The sequence below is a fragment of the Aegilops tauschii genome, chromosome 7, assembly GCF_002575655.3.
Source record: "Aegilops tauschii subsp. strangulata cultivar AL8/78 chromosome 7, Aet v6.0, whole genome shotgun sequence".
NCBI lineage: Eukaryota > Viridiplantae > Streptophyta > Magnoliopsida > Poales > Poaceae > Aegilops > Aegilops tauschii.
The window spans coordinates 20,696,420-20,709,701 of record NC_053041.3 but is presented as its reverse complement, the minus strand read 5'-3'; positions in this window follow the sequence as shown (position 1 = coordinate 20,709,701).

The following is a 13,282-nucleotide window of genomic DNA, read 5'->3' as shown; positions in this document are numbered from 1 at the left end:
GAAACCGGAGAATTTTCGAATAGCACTAAGTTACCTCAACGGGGATATGCACATCCCCAATAATAAGAATTTCATATCTCTTTTTGACAGTAGGAAGAGGAAATTCAAAACCTCCAAAAATAATCGATGGAATTTTTCCAATAGAATTTATACTGTGAACTTGAGGTTGTTTCCTCGGAAAGTGTACCGTATGCTCATTGCCATTAACATTAAAAGTGACATTGCCCTTGTTGCAACCAATAACAGCCCCTGCAGTATTCAAAAAGGGTCTTCCAAGAATAATAGACATACTATCATCCTCGGGAATACCAAGAATAACAAAGTCTATTAAAATAGTAACTTTTGCAACCACAACAGGCACATCCTCACAAATGCCGACAGGTATAGCAGTTGATTTATCAGCCATTTGCAAATATATTTCATTAGGTGTCAACTTATTCAAATCAAGTCTAAAATATAAAGAGAGAGGCATAGCACTAACACCAGCTCCAAGATCACATAAAGCAATTCTAACATAGTTTCTTTTAATAGAGCATGGTATAGTGGGTACTCCTGGATCTCCTAGTTTCTTGGGTATTCCACCCTTAAAAGTATAATTAGCAAGCATGGTGGAAATCTCAGCTTCTGGTATCTTTCTTTTATCAGTAACAATTTGTTTCATATACTTAGTATAAGGATTCATTTTGAGCATATCAGTTTATCGCATACGCGAAAAGATAGGTCTAATCATTTCAGCAAAGCGCTCAAAATCCTCATCATCCTATTTCTTGGATGGTTTAGGAGGAAAAGGCATGGGTTTCTGAACCCATGGCTCTCTTTCCTTACCGTGCTTCCTAGCAACAAAGTCTCTCTTATCATAACGTTGATTCTTTGATTGTGGGTTATCAAGATCAACAGCAGGTTCAATCTCTACATCATTATCATTGCTAGGTTGAGCATCAACATGAACATCATCATTAACATTATCACTAGGTTCATGTTCATTACCAGATTGTGTTTCAGCATCAGAAATAGAAATATCATTAGGATTCTCGGGTGTGTCAACAACAGGTTCACTAGAAGCATGCAAAGTCCTATCATTTTTCTTTTTCATCCTCTTAGAAGGACTAGGTGTATCAACATTATTTCTCCGAGAATCCTGCTCAATTCTCTTAGGGTGGCCCTCAGGATACAAAGGTTCCTGAGTCACTTTACCCCCTCTAGTTGCAACTCTAACAGCAAAGTCATTATTCTTACTATTTAATTCATTAAGCAAATCATTCTGATCCTTAAGTACTTGTTCTACTTGAGTGGTAACCATAGAAGCATGTTTATAAATGAGTTTAAGTTCTCTTTTAACTCTAGGCATATAATCACTCAAGTGTTCAATCATATAAGCATTGCGTTTTAATTCTCTACCAAAATAAGCATTGAAGTTTTCTTGCATAACCATAAAATCATCAAACTCATCTAAACATTGGCTAGCAAACTTAGTAGGAGGGATTTCAGCTTTATCATATCTATAGAGAGAATTTACCTTTACTACCTGTGTCGGGTTATCAAGACCATGTGTTTCTTGAACAGGCGGTAAATTAAGACCATATATTTCTTCAATATGAGGTAAATTCTTAACATCTTCAGCTTTTATACCTTTTTCTTTCATAGATTTCTTTGCCTCTTGCATATCTTCAGGACTGAGAAATAGAACACCCCTTTTCTTTGGAGTTCGCTTAGGAGTTGGCTCAGGAAGTGTCCAATTATTTTCATTGGTCAACATATTATTCAATAGAATTTCAGCTTGATCAGCAGTTCCTTCCCTGAAAACACAACCAGCACAACTATCCAGGTGGTCTCTGGAAGCATCGGTTAGTCCATTATAAAATATATCAAGTATTTCATTTTTCTTCAGAGGATGATCAGGCAAAGCATTAAGTAATTGGAGAAGCCTCCCCCAAGCGTGTCGGAGACTCTCTTCTTCAATTTGCACAAAATTATATATCTCCCTTAAGGCAGCTTGTTTCTTATGAGCAGGGAAATATTTAGCAGAGAAGTAATAAATCATATCCTGGGGACTACGCACACAACCAGGATCAAGAGAGTTAAACCAAGTCTTAGCATCACCCTTTAATGAGAACGGACATAATTGAAGGATATAATAGTAGCGAGTTGTCTCATCATTAGTGAACAGGGTGGCTATATCATTTAATTTAGTAAGATGTGTCACAACAGTTTCAGATTCATAGCCTTAGAAAGGATCAGATTCAACGAGAGTAATTATCTCAGTATCAATAGAGAAATCATAATCCTTATCAGTAACAAAGATAGGTGAAGTAGCATAAGCAGGATCATATTTCATTCTAGCATTCAGAGATTTTTCTTTCAACTTAGCTTATAATTTCTTAAGATCACTTCTATCATTGCAAGCAAGAAAATCTCTAGCAGTTTCTTCGTCCATAACATAACCCTCACGCACAACAGGCAATTCATATCTAGGGGGGAATCTTCATCATCACTTTCATTCTCTCTAGCCCTAGCAAGTTGTTCGTCAAGAAATTCACCTAGTGGCACAGTATTATCAACTATAGAAGTAGTTTCATCATAAGTATCATGCATAGCAGAAGTAGCATCATCAATAACATGCGACATATCAGAATTAATAGCAGAAGCTGGTTTAGGTGTCGCAAGTTTACTCAAAACAGAAGGTGAATCAAGTGCAGAGCTAGATGGCACTTCCTTACCCCCCCCTCGTAGTTGAGGGATAAATTTTGGTTTTCTCGTCTTTCAAGATCCTCATAGTGACCAGAAGATATAAATCCCGAGTGACTCAAAGAATAGAGCTATGCTCCCAGGCAACGGCTCCAGAAAATAGTCTTGATAACCCACAAGTATAGGGGATCGCAACAGTTTTCGAGGGTAGAGTATTCAACCCAAATTTATTGATTCGACACAAGGGGAGCCAAAGAATATTCTCAAGTATTAGCAGCTGAGTTGTCAATTCAACCACACCTGGATAACTTAATATCTATAGCAAAGTATTTAGTAGCAAAGTAGTATGATAGTAACGGTAACAGTGGCAAAGGTAACAGTAGCAGTATTGTAGTGATTGTAACAGTGGCAACGGTAAAGTAACTAAGCGAAGAACAATATGTGAAAATCTCGTAGGCATTGGATCGGTGATGGATAATTATGCTGGATGCGATTATTCATGTAACAGTTATAACATAGGGTGACACAGAACTAGCTCCAATTCATCAATGTAATGTAGGCATGTATTCCGGATATAGTCATACGTGCTTATGGAAAAGACCTTGCATGACATCTTTTGTCCTACCCTCCCGTGGCAGCGGGGTCCTAGTGGAAACTAAGGGATATTAAGGCCTCCTTTTAATAGAGTACCGGACCAAAGCATTAACACATATTGAATACATGGACTCCTCAAACTACGGTCATCACCGGGAGTGGTCCCGATTATTGTCACTTCGGGGTTGCCGGATCATAACACATAGTATGTAACTATGACTTGCAATATCGGATCAAAAATACAAATATATTGATGAAAACATAAAGGGTTCAAATCTGAGTTCATGGCACTCGGGCCCTAGTGACAAGCATTAAGCATAGCAAAGTCATAGCAACATCAATCTCAGAATGTAGTGGATACTAGGGATCAAACCCTAAAAAAACTAACTCGATTACATGACAAATCTCATCCAACCCATTACTGTCCAGCAAGCCTACGATGGAATTACTCACGCACGGCGGTGAGCATCATGAAATTGGTGATGGAGGATGATTGATGATGATGATGGCGACGGATTCCCCTCTCCGGAGCCCCGAACGGACTCCAGATCAACCCTCCCAAGAGAGTTTAGGGCTTGGCGGCGGCGCCGTATCATAAAACACAATGAATCCTTCTCTCTGATTTTTTTTTCCCCGAACGTGAATATATGGAGTTGGAGTTGAGGTCGGTGAAGCACAAGGGGGGCCACGAGGCAGGGGGACGCGCCCCCCACCCTTATGGACAGGGTGTGGGCCTCTGGCCTTGATTCTTTCGCCAGTATTTTTTATATTTTCCAAAAATAATCTCCGTTGATTTTCAGGTCATTCCGAGAACTTTTGTTTCTGCACAAAAATAACACCATGGCAATTCTGCTGAAAACAGCGTCAGTCCGGGTTAGTTCCATTCAAATCATGCAAGTTAGAGTCCAAAACAAGGGCAAACGTGTTTGGAAAAGTAGATACGTTGGAGACGTATCACCTACTACTACCTGCAGCTCACCAACAACCAGGAGTAGTTTAGGACGATCCCGGGCAGGAGGCATGCGTCTCTTTCGATCTGTATCCCAGTTTGTGCTAGCCATCTTATGACACACTAGTAGAAAACTGGGCTTTGGTCACAGGGCAATATTCACATTAGTCCCGGTTCAGTCACGAACCAGGACTAATGTGAGCATTGGTCCCGGTTCGTGCGGCCAGGGGCCTGCCGGGCCTCGTGGGGGCATTGGTCCCGGTTCGTCCGGCCCCTTTGGTCCCGGTTGGTGGGACAAACCGGGACCAATGGGCCTCGCTCCTGGCCCACCACCATTGGTCCCGGTTGGTGGCTTGAACCGGGACCAGAGGCTCACCCTTTAGTCCCGGTTCATACCACAAACCGGCACCAAAGGGTTGGTCCTAGTTGCGGTCAGAGTTTAGTCCCACCTCGCCAACCGAAGGGCGCTCACACCGGTTTATAAGCCCGTCCCTCTCTGCCTTGTTGAGCTCCTCTCAAAGTGAAAATAGATGCCCTTATACAGGGAGTTTGACCTAAATTCAGAGTAAATTTCTTTGAATTTCATAGAAATTTATTATGAATTTAGGTTGAATTTTCTCTATAGGCGCATCTATGTTCATTTTTTATAGTAAATAAAATAAATAAACCTTAATAAAATAAATATAAATAAATAAACCTTAATAAAATAAAATAAATTATAGTAAATAAAATCAATAAACCTTAATAAAATAAATAAAAATAGTAGCAATAAAATAAATAAAAATAGCAGTAGTAAAATAAATAAAAATAAAATAAATAAAGTAAAATACATAAGTAATTAGAAACAAAATGGAATAAAATAAATTAGTTTTTTGTTGTAAGTAGAAACAAAACAAAATAAATAAAGCAAAAGAGAAAACAAAAAACAGGAAAAAAAGTATGCCACCTACTGGGCCACCACGGCCTGAATACGACTTGAAACCCATCCATGGGCCAGGATTCAGGCCCGCAGAAGGCCCAGTAGGCCCCACAGGCAAAGAGAACGGTTAGGCCCGAAAGCCTGCAGTTGAGAGGAGCTCGAGAGGGTGGGCGCAGCAGCGCTTATAAACCACTCTCGAGCTCTCTCCACTAGCGAGGTGGGACTAAACTTTGGCCGCGACGCGGGCAGCACATGTCCTTTGGTCCCGGTTGGTGCCACCAACCGGGACCAATGAGGTGCCTATATATACCCCTCGCCCGCGAGCAGAGCACTCCTGTGCTCTGTTTTTCTCTGGCCGGCGAGGGGAGGGCTTTGTGGTGCTCTAGCTCACCTCCTATGCACATGAGGTGTTCGATGAAATGTCTGAGCCACACTAGTTAATCTTTCTCCTCTGGAAACTCGACCTCCGAGCTCCATTTTCCCCGAGATTTGTCTAGGTTTAGCGGTCCGTCACGTCTCGTCCCCGTCTTCACCGTCGTCGATCGCCCGCGCCGATCTCGTCGCCAGCACCACCGTGGTGAGCCTCTTGTTCTTATCTTCTTTCTGAATGAAAAAATTCTTACTTTAGATAGATACTTGTCTAATTTTGTTATTTTTATTATTCCTTCTTATTACATAGTGCGATGGTTTTGGTATCCGCCCCCGTCGGCTCTTGTCCTGTCTATGATTCGGATGTGGTATATATTATCTTTTTATAACTATTTGGTTCATTTATTGTTTATGACAAATATGCCGACCAACGTGACATAGATTTTAGTTATCTAGGAGGTGGTTGAACCGGAAATTCCAACCGACCCTATTGTCGAGAGGTTAAATTTAGTTGAAGAAGAAAACAATTACTTGAAGCAAAAAATAAAAAAAATTGAGGAGGAGAAGATGATATTGGAGTTGCATGTTGCGGATGTCGTCGATGATCACAAGATCAAGATGGATGCAATGCGCTTGAAGATTAGAAAGATTAGAAAATATGCCATTCATACCGAGGCTTGGTATCATTATGCCGTTGGATTAATTGTTACAATGGTTGCGATTATGATCGCATTTGTTTTCGCATTGAAATGTTTTACATAGTTTCAATGTATGGTTTAATTAATTAGATGCTCTGGAGAGCTATATGTTGTTAGATGAGAACTATGTATGTACTTTGGTTTTAATGTGATGATGAACTTCTATTAATTTGGTCACTTAATTATCTATTCATGATGTTCTATAATGGTTTTTGACACACTTAATTATATATAATGCACGCAGATGAACCGGCAATGGATGTATGGTGACAGGCACACCTCCGAGTACATTAAGGGTGTGCATGATTTTCTCGAAGTGGCTGAGGCAAACAAGCAGAATGGTTTTATGTGTTGTCCATGCCCTACATGTGGGAATATGAAGTCTTACTCTGACCGGAAAATCCTTCACACCCACCTACTTTACAAGGGTTTCATGCCACACGATAATGTTTGGACGAGGCACGGAGAAATAGGGGTTATGATGGAAGACGGTGAAGAAGAAGAGGACGATGACAACTATGTGCCCCCTGAATACGGTGATGCTGCAACGGGGGAAGCTGCTGAAGATCAAGAGGAACCAGACGATGTGCCCAATGATGCTGCAAGGGGGGAAGCTGCTGAAGATCAAGAGGAACCAGTGCCCGATGATGATGATCTCCGCCGGGTCATTGTCGATGCAAGGACGCAATGCGAAAGTCAAAAGGAGAAGCTGAAGTTCGATCGCATGTTAGAGGATCACAAAAAAGGGTTGTACCCCAATTGCGAAGATGGCAACACAAAGCTCGGTACCGTACTGGAATTGCTGCAGTGGAAGGCAGAGAATGTTGTGCCTGACAAAGGATTTGAGAAGCTATTGAAAGTATTGAAGAAGAAGCTTCCAAAGGATAACAAAATGTCCAATAGTACATACGCAGCAAAGAAGGTCGTATGCCCCCTAGGATTGGAGGTGTACAAAGATACATGCATGCCCTAATGACTGCATCCTCTACCGCGGTGCGTACAAGGATCTGAACGCATGCCCGGTATGCGGTGCATTGCGGTATAAGATCAGACGAGATGACCTTGGTGATGTTGACGGCGAGCCCCCCAGGAAGAGGGTTCCTGCGAAGGTGATGTGATATGCTCCTATAATACCACGGTTGAAACGTATGTTCAGAAACGAAGAGCATGCCAAGTTGATGCGATGGTACAGTGAGGACCGTAAGAAAGACGGGAAGTTGAGAGCACCCGCTGACGGGTCGCAGTGGAGAAAAATCGAGAGAAAGTACTGGGCTGAGTTTGCAGCTGACCCAAGGAACATATGGTTTGGTTTAAGCGCGGATGGCATTAATTCTTTCGGGGAGCAGAGCAGCAATCACAGCACCTGGCCCGTGACTCTATGTATGTATAACCTTCCTCCTTGGATGTGCATGAAGCGGAAGTTCATTATGATGCCAGTTCTCATCCAAGGCCCTAAGCAACCCGGCAACGACATTGATGTGTACCTAAGGCCATTAGTTGAAGAACTTTTACAGCTATGGAATGGAAACGGTGTACGTATGTGGGATGAGCACAAACAGGAGGAATTTAACCTGCACGCGTTGTTGTTTGTAACCATCAACGATTGGCCCGCTCTGAGTAACCTTTCAGGACAGACAAACAAGGGATACCACGCATGCACGCACTGTTTAGATGACACTGAAAGTATATACCTGGATAAATGCAGGAAGAATGTGTACCTGGGCCATCGTCGATTTCTTCCGACCAACCATAAATGTCGAAAGAAAGGCAAGCATTTCAAAGGCGAGGCAGATCACCGGAAGAAGCCCGCCATGCGTACCGGTGATCACGTACTTGCTATGGTCAATGATTTACACGTAATCTTTGGAAAGGGTCCCGGCGGACTAGCTGTTCCGAATGACGCTGAGGGACACGCACCCATGTGGAAGAAGAAATCTATATTTTGGGACCTACCCTACTGGAAAGACCTAGAGGTCCGCTATTCAATCGACGTGATGCACGTGACGAAGAACCTTTGCGTGAACCTGCTAGGCTTCTTGGGCGTGTATGGGAAGACAAAAGATACACCTGAGGCACGGGAGGACCTGCAACGTTTGCACGAAAAAGACGGCATGCCTCCGAAGCAGTATGAAGGTCCTGCCAACTACGCTCTTACGAAAGAAGAGAAAGAAATCTTCTTTGAATGCCTGCTCAGTATGAAGGTCCCGACTGGCTTCTCATCGAATATAAAGGGAATAATAAATATGCAAGAGAAAAAGTTCCAGAACCTAAATCTCATGACTGCCACATGATTATGACGCAACTGCTTCCGGTTGCATTGAGGGGGCTTCTACCGGAAAACGTCCGATTAGACATTGTGAAGCTATGTGCATTCCTCAATGCAATCTCTCAGAAGGTGATCGATCCAGAAATCATACTAAGGCTAAGGAGTGATGTGGTGCAATGCCTTGTCAGTTTCGAGCTGGTGTTCCCACCATCCTTCTTCAATATCATGACGCACGTCCTAGTTCATCTAGTCGACGAGATTGTCATTCTGGGGCCCGTATTTCTACATAATATGTTCCCCTTTGAGAGGTTCATGGGAGTCCTAAAGAAATATGTCTGTAACCGCGCTAGGCCAGAAGGAAGCATCTCCATGGGCCATCAAACAGAGGATGTCATTGGGTTTTGTGTTGACTTCATTCCTGGCCTTAAGAAGATAGGTCTCCCTAAATCGCGGTATGAGGGAAGACTGACTGGAAAAGGCACGCTTGGAGGGGACTCAATAATATGCAGGGACGGATATTCTTGGTCTCAAGCACACTACACAGTTCTACAGAACTCTACCTTGGTGACCCCGTATGTCGATGAACACAAGAACAGTCTGCGCTCCAAACACCCGGAGCAGTGCGACGACTGGATTACATGTGAACACATCAGGACTTTCAGCAGTTGGTTGGAAACACGTCTCAGAGGTGACAACACTGTTTGTGATGAGCTATACTCGTTGTCCAGGGGACCATCTTTGACTGTATTGACTTACAAAGGATACGAGATAAATGGGAATACATTTTACACGATCGCCCAAGATCAAAAGAGCACCAACCAAAACAGTGGTGTCCGCTTTGATGCAGCAACCGAGATGGGAAAGGACACATATTATGGTTACATAGTGGACATATGGGAACTTGACTACGGACATGATTTTAAGGTCCCTTTGTATAAGTGCAAATGGGTCAATCTGTCAGGATGCGGGGTACAGGTAGACCCACAGTACGGAATGACAACAGTGGATCTGAACAATCTTGGGTACACTAACAAACCGTTCATCCTAGCCAATGATGTGGCACAGGTTATCTATGTGAAAGACATGTCTACCAGACCGAGAAAAAGAAAAGATAAGGAAGCGAATACATCATACGATGAGCCAAAGCGCCACATAGTTCATTCAGGAAAAAGGGACATCGTGGGAGTGGAGGGCAAGACAGACATGTCTGAAGATTATGAAAAGTTTCATGAAATTCCTCCCTTCAAAGTCAAGGCTGATCCAAGCATCCTGATAAACGATGAAGATTATCCATGGTTACGGCGCAATAAGCAAAGCACACAACCGAAGAAAAAGTGAAGACTTTCTCTCCACAACTATTATGATGATACCATGCCAACTTTCAACCTTTTGTAGTTCATTTGAAATGCCTGTTGTAACAGATGAGATTTCGTCCGAAATCCTGATACTTCGAAAGAGATTGTCCATTTTGTACACGAAGTGCATCTAGTTTTTGCCGTAACCCTCTCAACATTTTAGCACATGCTATGTGGGTGAAATGATGACACCATGACAACTTTCAACCTTTTCAGAGTTCATTTGTAGTGCTTTTCAATTTCACGGTCATATAGCTCATGAAAATCAGTAAATGCATGAAAAATAACAAATGAAGTCAGAAAGGGTTGAAAAATGATGATGTGGCTTTGACTGGTGCATTTTGAACACACAAAAAGTCTGGAGTTCAAATAAGTTCAAAAAAATGAAATCCCTATGTAACTGATGAGTTTTCGTTCGAAACCCTGATACTTCGGAAAAGATTGTCCATTTTGTACACGAAGTGCATCCAGTTTTTGCCGTAACCCTCTCAACTTTTTAGCACATGCTATGTGGGTGAAATGATGATACCATGCCAACTTTCAACCTTTTCAGAGTTCATTTGTAGTGCTTTTCAATTTAAGGGTCATTTATAGCTCATGAACTAATAGCAAAAAGAATAAACTAAAAATAATCAATTAAAATATGTTGTTATGATCAACTAAAACAAAACTATAATATTCTTCAATAGCCAAAAGAATCAACTAAAAAGCTTTTGTAAAACTCCAATAGCAAAAGGAATTTTCATAAAGAATGTTTTTGTTAGAAACTTTAATAGCAAAAAGCATTATCATAAAGATTTTTTTGTTAGAAACTAAAATAACAAAATCTGTTTTTGAATAGAATCATAAAACACAGTAATATTAAATAGCAGGAAAAAGAATCACTCCAAAATCTATTTTTATAGTAAAGTTAATCACAAACTAGTGATTCACACAAATTTCAAAGAATTCAAATTTAAACTATTCAAATTTCAAAACTAATGGCACTAACAGAAAGTTTATAATTTTTGTGACCTAAAAGCAAAAAGAATTAAAAAATAAACTTTAATAAAATAAATAAAAATAGCAACAGTAAGTATTTTGTTGTAAGTAGAAACAAAATAAAATAAATAAAGCAACAAAGAAAAAAGTGCCATCTACTGGGCCACCACGGCCTGAATAAGCAGAAGGCCCCGTAGGCCCCACAGGCAAAGAGAACGGTTAGGCCCGAAAGCCTGCAGTTGAGAGGAGCTCGAGAGGGTGGGCGCAGCAGCGCTTAAACCACTCTCGAGCTCTCTCAACTAGCGAGGTGGGACTAAACTTTTGACGCGGGGCAGCACAAGGCCTATGGTTCCGGTTGGTGCCACCAACCGGGACTAAAGGGGGGCATGCGTACCGGTTCGTGGCACCAACCGGGACCAATGCCCCCCCTTTAGTCCCGGTTGGTGCCACGAACCGGGACCAAAGGCCGCCGCTTCCCGCCCATTGGGCTGCTGAAAAGAGGCCTTTGGTCCCGGTTGGTGGCACCAACCGGGACTAAAGGGGGGCATTGGTCCCGGTTGGTGCCACGAACCGGGAGCAATGCTCTGAGTATATAAGAAAACACTTAGCGTTTTCAGATTCATCTCGGCAGTTGCCCCGCCCCGACGACGCCGCCGGGCTGCCCGAGCTCGCCCCGTCGACGCCGTCGCCGCCCTCTGCCTCGTCGATGCAGCCACCCCTGCCCCGACCACGCCGCCGTCGGCCCGCCCCGACCACGCCGCGCGCCCCTGCCCCGACCACGCCGTGGGCCCTCGCCCTGCCCTGATCGACCACGCCGCCATCGCCCCTGCCCCGACCACGCCGCCGTCGCCGCCCTCTACCCCGACACGCGCCGTGCCTCTGCCCCTGCCCCGACCACGCCGCACCTCTCCTTTGGTCAGGCCGGCGCCGCCCCCTGCCTCCCTATTTTTTTCACATATATATGATGTTTTTTTCCAGATTATATGTATATGTGTGAGTATATGTATGTGTGTATATCTGATTATATGTCCTCTTTTCAGGTTTTTTGTTTTTTGCATTTTTATAAAAATGTATATATGTATGTATGTTCTCTGTGTATATATATGTTCATGTATGCAAAACATAGATTTTTAGAAAAGTTTTACCTATATATGTTCTCTGATTTAGTCCATTTTAGGTTAGTTTCATTTTTAGAAAAGTTTTATATATTTAGGAAAAGAAGGAAGAGAAGGAACAAGGAAGAAGAAGAAAAAGTTATATATATATATATGCAAAAGTTACATTTTTAGAAAAGTTTTATATATCTAGCTAGGAAGAAAAGGAAGAAGAAAAAAAGAAGGATAGGAAAAAAGAAAATAAGAAGAGGAAGAAAGGAGAAGAAGAGGAGAGGAAGAAGAGGAGAAATAAACAAGAAGAGGAAAAAAGAAGAAAAAGAAGAGGAGAAGAAGAAAGGAATAGCGGAGAAGAAGAAAAAATAGATATATTTCTTCTTCTCCTCTATTCCTTTCTTCTTCTCCTCTTCTTTTTCTTCTTTTTTTCTTCGATCTTCTCCTCTATTCCTTTCTTCTTCTCCTCTTTTTATTTCTTCTTCTTCTTCTTATTTTTTATCGGGTATGTCGTTGTCGATATACCCCCTCCCCGATAACAATATTTTCCCATGTATGTATGTCGTCGTTGTCGATATATATAACTCCCTCCCAGCCAACTTCGACATGATGGACGGTCGATATTTATACCCCCTCTCGACTGTGATAACTTATACCACAGGAGCACCCCCCGGCCCTCTCGCTCGACCAAAACTCTCGAGGACACCCAAACCCTAGAAAAAACGATGTCGGTCTCCTACCCCCTCCCGCCGCGCCCCTACCCTTAAAGCGTTGCCGAGGCCACCCCAAACCGGGAATAAGCTAGGTCTACGTTTGCACTAATATATCCACCTGTTGTCATGTTTGTGTAATAATTGCCATGTTGTAATATTTGCAGAAACAATGGAGCACGGACGAGACGAGCAAGCAGAAGAGGTGTTGGGGGACATAATCTTAGCCGAAGGTGATATCTTGTCGTATCTTAACGACAATGATGGTCTGGAAGAACAGGGTGAAGAAGCAGGCTACAGTGATCGAAGAGTGGAGGAGGAAAGACATGATTATGATGGCTCCGGTGACCCAATGCTGGTGCAAGAAGGAGCCCGTGGTGACGGCTCCGGTGACCGAACAGAGTCCGGCCAGGTAAATATATTAGTTAAGCCTCTGCTGACTAGCTAATTGATGCATTCATTGTTTTGGTATGTACACATATTAATTAACTCTCGTCTTTCTTCTTTTTTCTAGCCCTCCGGATCAAGCACAACTTCGGTAAAGAGACGAGGCCCGAAGAGAAAGTTGCGCTCGCATGAAAGGTTTGAGTCACAGCAATCGCGTGCGACGGCCAACCGATTGAACCCATCCGGACAAAGGAAGCATTTGC